The sequence below is a fragment of the Schistocerca cancellata genome, chromosome 2 (genome assembly GCF_023864275.1).
Source record: "Schistocerca cancellata isolate TAMUIC-IGC-003103 chromosome 2, iqSchCanc2.1, whole genome shotgun sequence".
NCBI lineage: Eukaryota > Metazoa > Arthropoda > Insecta > Orthoptera > Acrididae > Schistocerca > Schistocerca cancellata.
The window spans coordinates 575763857-575771996 of record NC_064627.1 but is presented as its reverse complement, the minus strand read 5'-3'; positions in this window follow the sequence as shown (position 1 = coordinate 575771996).

Sequence of the window (8140 nt, the reverse complement as noted above, 5' to 3'; positions counted from 1 at the left end):
TCTTCCGTGAGTGTAATTCTCATTATGTTCAATAAAGAATTGTTGAAGAAAGAAAATGTGGTGCATTACTTTTTCAGCAAACCTTGTAGTCTATCACAAGTTACAAACCACAAGTCTCACCCACTAGGGGAAGATCTGAAATTCTCCACCAGGGGAGGTCCAAAAGAGAAGAAGGCAGAGTATCACAACCCCTTTCTACCAACCCTTGGTACAGGAGCCGAATTAGTAAAAACGAAACGCCTCCATATCGTACAACCAATCGAACTATGCTCTACTTATAGAATGTCCCATCTTGACTTCTCCGTTGGCCTGGTATGCAATCTGGACACAGCACCGGGTTCCCCCACTGGGGAGCAAGCCTCTGCTTTGCGTATCCTGAGAGGAGCCAATCACTGACTCAAGGGGAAAGAGGGGAGTGCCATGGCCCAAACTCCCTTGCAGCTTTCCAGAATCACTCGCACAGCCAGGTCACCGGTATCAGCATTTGTGGCCCGCAGTCCCTCTCCCTGTTCTCCATCACCTACTGTATGGGCCCTTCAGTATAATTTCTCTATAGGCTGAACATTCTGCCCACAGTTTCCTCATCTGAAATAGTCATAAACCACACATACCAAATGTAGTACTAGGGAACACCGTTATAATGACCTAAAATGTGAATGTTAATCTGACTGATAGTGTTACCAAAGTGAGCGAGTACCTTCCCGTTATCCAATAATTTATGCATGGGGAGTGTCACACTTCAACAAATCTCTTAGTGTGACATGGAGCAGAAGAAGTTATGACACTTTAACTGGGTCTTTGAGGACGACATGAGAGACCATGAGAATTTTGCAAAAAAAAAAAAAAAAAAAAGGAGAGGGCCCCACACTCTAATATGACCTCATTCAACGAGTGGTCATACATACACTTACTGCTGCATGCCTGAAAACGTTTTGTCATGTTATAGGTGACAGAATTGTTCCTGTGGACCCTCAGATCTTTGAAACACACTCATGAGAATAAATACAATGACTAAACGGTTAAAAGATCATGCAGACATTTTTTTTTCTTTTGGGTCATCAGTTTTCTGACTGATTCCTCCCCTGTGCCAACAGCTTCATCTCAGAGTAGAACTTGCAACCCACGTCCTCAATTATTTGGTGGATGTATTCCAATCTCTATCCTCTTCTACAGCTTTTGTTCTCTACAGTTCCCTCTAGTACCATGGAAGTCATTCCCTCACGTCTTAATACATGTCCTATCATCCTGTCCCTTCTCTTTATCAGTGTTTTCCACATATTCCTTTCCACTCTGATTCAGCGCAAAACCTCCTCATTCCTTTCCAATTCAGTCCACCTAAGTTTCAAATGGTTCAAATTGCTCTGAGCGCTATGGGACTTAACATCTGAGGTCATCAGTCCCCTAGAACGTAGAACTACTTAAACCTAACTAACCTAAGGACATCACACACATCCATGCCCGAGGCAGGATTCGAACCTGCGACGGCAGCAGTCGCGCTTTTCTAATAGTGGGTCCTCTACCCCTTCTAAATCGACTCCTGTTTCCTCTTCTATCACATCATACAAATCTTCCTCCTCATAGAGGCTTTCAGTGTTTTCTTTCCACCTATCCGCTCTGTCCTCTGCATTTAGCAGTGGAATTCCCGTTCCACTCTTAATGTTACCATACTTGCTTTTAACGTCAACGAAAGTTGTTTTGACTTCCCTAGAATGCTGAACTGTCCTTTCGACAATCATTTCTTTTCAGATTGATTCACATTTTTCATGCAGCAATATCACTAAGCGTCCCTGCATTTCCTATTTATTTCACTCCTTAGCGACTTGTATTTCTGTATTCCTGACTTTTCTGGAACATTATTGTACTTCCCCCTTTCACCGATCAAATGAAGCACGTCTTCTGTTACCCATGGTTTCTTTGCAGTTACCTTCTTTTACCTATGTTTTTCTTTCCAACTTCTGTGATGGCCCTTTTTAGAGATGTCCATTCCTCTTCAACTGTACTGTCTACTGCCGGCCGGTGTGGCCGTGCGGTTCTAGGCGCTTCAGTCTGGAACCGAGCGACCGCTACGGTCGTAGGTTCGAATACTGCCTCGGGCATGGATGTGTGTGATGTCCTTAGGTTAGTTAGATTTAAGTAGTTCTAAGTTCTAGGGGACTGATGACCTCAGATGTTAAGTCCCATAATGATCAGAGCCATTTGAACCATTTTATGCTGTCTACTGACCTATTCCTTATTGCTGTATCTATAGCCTTAGAGAACTTCAAGCGTATCTCATCCTTCCTTAGTACTTCTGTATCCCACTCCTTTTCGTATTGATTCTTCCTGACTAATAGCTTAAACTTCAGCCTACTCTCATCACCACTATATTGTAATCTGAGCCTCCTGGGTTCACCTTACAGTCCAGTATTTGATTTCGGAATCTCTGTCTGACCCTGATCTCATCTAATTGAATCATTCCCGTATCACTCAGCCGTTTCCAAGTATACCTCCTCCTCATGTGATTCTTGAACGGGGTATTCGCTATTACTAGCTGAAACATGTTACAGAACTTAATTAGCCTTTCTCCTCTTTCATTCCTTGTCCCAAGGCCATATTCTCCTGTAACTTCTACTCCTTCCCCTACAACTGCATTCCAGTCTCCCATGAGTTAGTAGGTTTTCGTCTCCTTTTACGTACTGTATTTCCCTTTCAATATTCTCATAGACTTTAACTCTTCATCTTCAGCTTGCGTCGTTTGCATGTATACCTGAACTATCGTTTTCGGTGTTGGTTTGCTGCCGATTTTGATAAGAACAACCCTATCACTGAACTGTTCACCGTAACTAACTCTCTGCCCTACCTTCCTATTCATAACGAATCCTACTCCCGTTATACCGTTTTCTGCTGCTGTTGATATTACCCTGTACTTATCTGACCAGAAATCCTTGTCTTCTTTCCATTTAATTTCACTGAGCCCTCCTATATCTAGATTGAGCCTTTGCATTTCCCTTTTCAGATTTTCTATTTTCTCTACCACGATCAAGCTTCTGACTTTCCACGCCCCGACTCGTAGAATGTTATCCTTCCGTTGATTATTCAATATTTTTCTCATGGTAACCTCCCCCTTGGCAGTCCCCTCCTGTATATCGGAATGGGGGAATATTCTGGAATCTTTTGTCAATAGAGAGATCATCATGACACTTTTCAATTACAGGCCACATGTCCTGTGCATACACGTTACGTGTCTTTAATGCAGTGGTTTCCATTATCTTCTGCATCCTCATGCCATTGATCACTGCAGATTCTTCCACCTTTAGGGGCATTTCCCACCCCTAGGACAAGAGAGTGTCCTGAACCTCTGTGAGCTCTTTTTTTTTGACATGGCCGTTGGCAGGACGAGGATGACTTCTTATGGCGGAAGTCTTCGGCCACCAATGGTGATAATTAATAAAAATTTAAAGAGTGGCGAGATTCGAACCCGGAACAGAGGACGTTTTGATTACCAATCAAAGACGCTACTCCTTTTTTTTCAAATGGGAGAAAATGTTAATTATGATAACAGAATAATAAAAAAAAGAAAAAATGAAAAATAAAAGAAAAAAACAGAACATAGCCGACAAACCACTACCACGCTCACGTGATATGTATCAACAAGTATTTTTATATGGTTTTTTTTTGTAATTTGTTAATTTTTTGTTATTTTGTGTTTTTTATTTATTTTTATAGTTTGTAATAGAATCTACAAGTAGAAAGAAAACGAAACCAGATCACATTCGAAATAGCAAACTAAGAAAAATCCCAATTTGGTGTCAAGGATTTGCGACGCTCATGTGTATCTATACTTGATTTATACACATTTTACAGTAGAACTGGGGTGATGCTGAGTCAATGCACAAAACAAAACGAACAGGGAAACCAGGAGAGGACAAGTCGAAGCAGATCAGATGGTAACATACATAACAAAGAAAGACATTTATCAGAAAAATTAAATTAACCAACACCTTGCCGACGGAAAACAAGATTCAACATGTTGGCGAAGAGGTCTCGATATCGAGGCATTCGCAAACATGTCCAATAGACAGTGATGATGTACTGCATGAAGTTCGTGTGATTAGAGATTAGATTAGATTAGATTAATACTAGTTCCATGGATCATGAATACGATATTTCGTAATGATGTGGAACGAGTCAAATTTTGCAATACATGACATAATTAAGTTAATTTAACAACATACTTAAGTCAATATAACAACTTTTTCATTTTTTTGTGTTTTTTATTTTTATTTTTTATTTTTTTATTTTTTTAATTTATACCTAAAAATTCCTCTATGGAGTAGAAGGAGTTGTCATTCAGAAATTCTTTTAATTTCTTCTTAAATACTTGTCGGTTATCTGTCAGACTTTTGATACTATTTGGTAAGTGACCAAAGAAGTTAGTGCCAGTATAATTCACCCCTTTCTGTGCCAAAGTTAGATATAATCTTGAATAGTGAAGATCATCCTTTCTCCTAGTATTGTAGTTATGCACACTGCTATTACTTTTGAATTGGGTTTGGTTGTTAATAACAAATATCATAAGAGAGTATATATACTGAGAAGCTACTGTGAATATCCCTAGATCCTTAAATAAATGTCTGCAGGATGATCTTGGGTAGACTCCAGCTATTATTCTGATTACACGCTTTTGTGCAATAAATACTTTATTCCTCAGTGATGAATTACCCCAAAATATGATGCCATATCAAAGCAACGAGTGAAAATAGGCGTAGTAAGCTAATTTACTAAGATGTTTATCACCAAAATTTGCAATGACCCTTATTGCATAAGTAGCTGAACTCAAACGTTTCAGCAGATCATCAATGTGTTTCTTCCATTTTAATCTCTCATCAATCCTAAAAATTTGGAATATTCTACCTTAGCTATATGCTTCTGATTAAGGTCTATATTTATTAATGGCGTCATACCATTCACTGTACGGAACTGTATGTACTGTGTCTTATCAAAATTCAGTGAGAGTCCATTTACAAGAAACCACTTAGTAATTTTCTGAAAGACAGTATTGACAATTTCATCAGTTAATTCTTGTTTGTCAGGCGTGATTACTATACTTGCATCATCAGCAAAGAGAACTAACTTTGCCTCTTCATGAATATAGAATGGCAAGTCATTAATATATATTAAGAACAACTTCTTCCCCCTCGCCTTCTACAACATAATGAACGAAGTGTCCCAGCAACCATATAACGCTATGGGTTTTCGCCCGTGGAAAGAAAGAAGAATCTGGGCGCAATATGATGTCTGTAGTGTGTGTAGTTTCAGAAGCCAGTTGTGTCCTGATCCAAGACCAGTTTGCCATATGACCCCCACAAGTAAAGCGATGCCGTATCGTATCTGGAGACATACAACGACTACATAAACCCGTGTCACTAAGCCCAATACGGAAAAGTCGCTCGTTCGTTGGGATCAAGTTATTTACTACCTTATACCACGAGGACGCTACGCGCATCGGCAGAATCGGAATACTGATATTGAACCAAATTGTCGTCCAGGTTGTAAGCGGCGATTCTCTTTCAACGAGGTTTTGGCAAGGGACTGCTTCCCATCGAGTCTTTGGGAATTTAATGGTGAAGACAGGTCTCCATAAGATGTCAACTCCCAAACATCTCACCGCAAGATAATTTATACGATCGACATCAATAGTGGGTTCAAGACTAGCAGGACGGACACAGAGAAATAAATGAGACGTGAATGTGTGAGTTTCTTGAGTCTTCGTCAAAACAGTACGCCGCACATTAGAGCATCTGCGTTTTCCTCCGTATATCTGTCAGGCCCAACCCCCCCAAAGGAACGAGGCTTCGTTATCACCTAATACCATAAGCGAAATATATGTCTCGTCCATAAGAAACGACCAGACAATTGTAGTTTCTTCGCCATCATCGAGGGAAGCGGGTAATCTTGGGCCACGCGATAAGCTTTGCATAAGATGTGTGTATCCAACATTTGGAATTTCCGAAGAATTGTAAGAGAACACCTTTCATGCTCTATTATCGCTCCCTGAACTGTGTCACAACAGACATCCAGTTGAGCGTCGCCATTTTGAGTGGACAACGATCAATGATGATACCGAGAGACGTATGCCGATGCACCGCAGTAGCCCATGGAACAACCGCGTCATCAAAACCTTGCAAGGGAAGAAGCTTGCCTTTACCTTCGGTAAGTTTTGCACCTGAACTCAGACAAAAATCATCGATTACAGCCTTCAGGCGAGGTATTTCAGCAGGATCGCGAAGTAGAACCATCACGTCATCCGCGTATGCACGAACAGCTACAGTACCGCCGGAAAGCGTCCAACCTGTCAGCTGGGATTATAGCATCCGAAGTAGGGGCTCCAGAGACAACACAAACAAAGTCATTAACAGCGGGAATCCTTGAGGCACTCCCCTACGGATATTTAATGGGGACGTCAGTGGGACATTAACAACCACCGAAGCAAAATACCCGTAAACAGATTTGAGAGCACTCGCCGTGTGTCAACAGTGAAACCAAAAATGTAGACTTTCACGGCCGGAAATATCATGTCCATTATAATTATCTGGGCTGTTATGCCGTGGTCGGTTGATGAATTCTGTGTCGATTCCCAACGTTTCGTCTCCGACTGCGGGAGACATCTTCAAGTGCGTCCGTAGCTCGATGGAAGGTCCAACACTCCCACTGGCTCGCTACTGACTGCCGCTAAATTCCGTGTCCACGCGCTCCCACGCCACGGCGTGACGTCATGTGTTTTGAAAACGTCAGTGCAATTGGCCGCTGTCCGTCGCCGTCGATAGCCGTTGCCATCACCCAGTAGTGGACGGGTGGTACACATCTTCTTTAACACCGGCATCCATATACCGTTTAATTTCACGCCCTCCTCCTTTCGGTTGAAATTATTTGGGTGTTAAGCGATTTCGATTGCCTCCCTGTAGAGCCTTTCGTTCCACTTAATGATGTATTGGAACAGCTGGATCGGAATTTTTCCTGCCGACATTTCAGAACTGTTTAAGTGTTGTCTGACGACCACGTATTTCAAGTGGAATGAACAGTTTTATGAGCAAACGGATGGCGTGGCTATGGGAAGCCCTAAGTCCCGTAATTGCAAACTTCTTTATGGAGAAATTCGAAGAACAGGCCTTAGCTACTGCCAGCAAAAAAAAAAAAAAAAAAAAAAAAAAAAAAAAAAAAAAAAAAAAAAAACCCACACAGTTTGGTTCCGATACGTGGATGACACGTTTGTGCTGTGGAGACATGGTAGGGAGGAACTAAGCCGGTTCCACGAACATCTGAACAGTATAAAACAATAAGTTTGTAAACTTCCTCATTCTGAAAGGCGGCTAAGAGCGTTGCGTTATGTTCAGATGTAATTTTCGTATCCAAGATTCTGACACGTGGGTCGTAAAAGGTTTCGTTGGACTCATCGACGTCATAGATTTCTACATAGTACTGGTGTAAGATACGCACTATATCAGCTTTCTCCATTACGGTACGTCCATCATTTGTCTTGAGAGAATGAATACAAGCGCGTCGGCGATAGGTCTGATGCCGAAACAAATGATATAAGGAAGTCAGTTCTTCCGTCAGCAATGAACGCGGCTTCGATCGGATTTTCAAACCTTCCATTTGTCTTCTCTTTAAAGTCAGCAATTTTGATTTCACACGCCTAACATCCGCAATTCGCAGGGGGCGTGATCCGAAGCAGCATAAAGTTCACGCAGGATGGAATAGTAATATTCATAAGTTCTCCGAAATCTCGCGCTTTGACGGCACAGAAAAGTATCAAAGTTGCCTGAGCCTCGGTTTTGCTAGTTGTGTCCACCAGTCAAGGATGGGAAAGTATTTCCCAGTGGACCGTAGAGTACGCTCCCACACGACTCGCATCACGTCATAGAGAGAGGGATCAGCTAGGTGAGCAACGTTTTACATCCACAGAGGGCGAAACAATTTGATTGGTTGCCGTTCAAGATTGAGAGTTGTGGTCACAGCACAGTGATCCGTAAATGAAGCTGGGATGACTTTAACATTAAGAATACTATCGCTCAGGCAGTCTGATAAGTAAAACCTATCTAACCTGCTACTAGAAGTCGCAGTAAAGTGGGTAAATTTAAGTAACGTCGGGTATTTACAT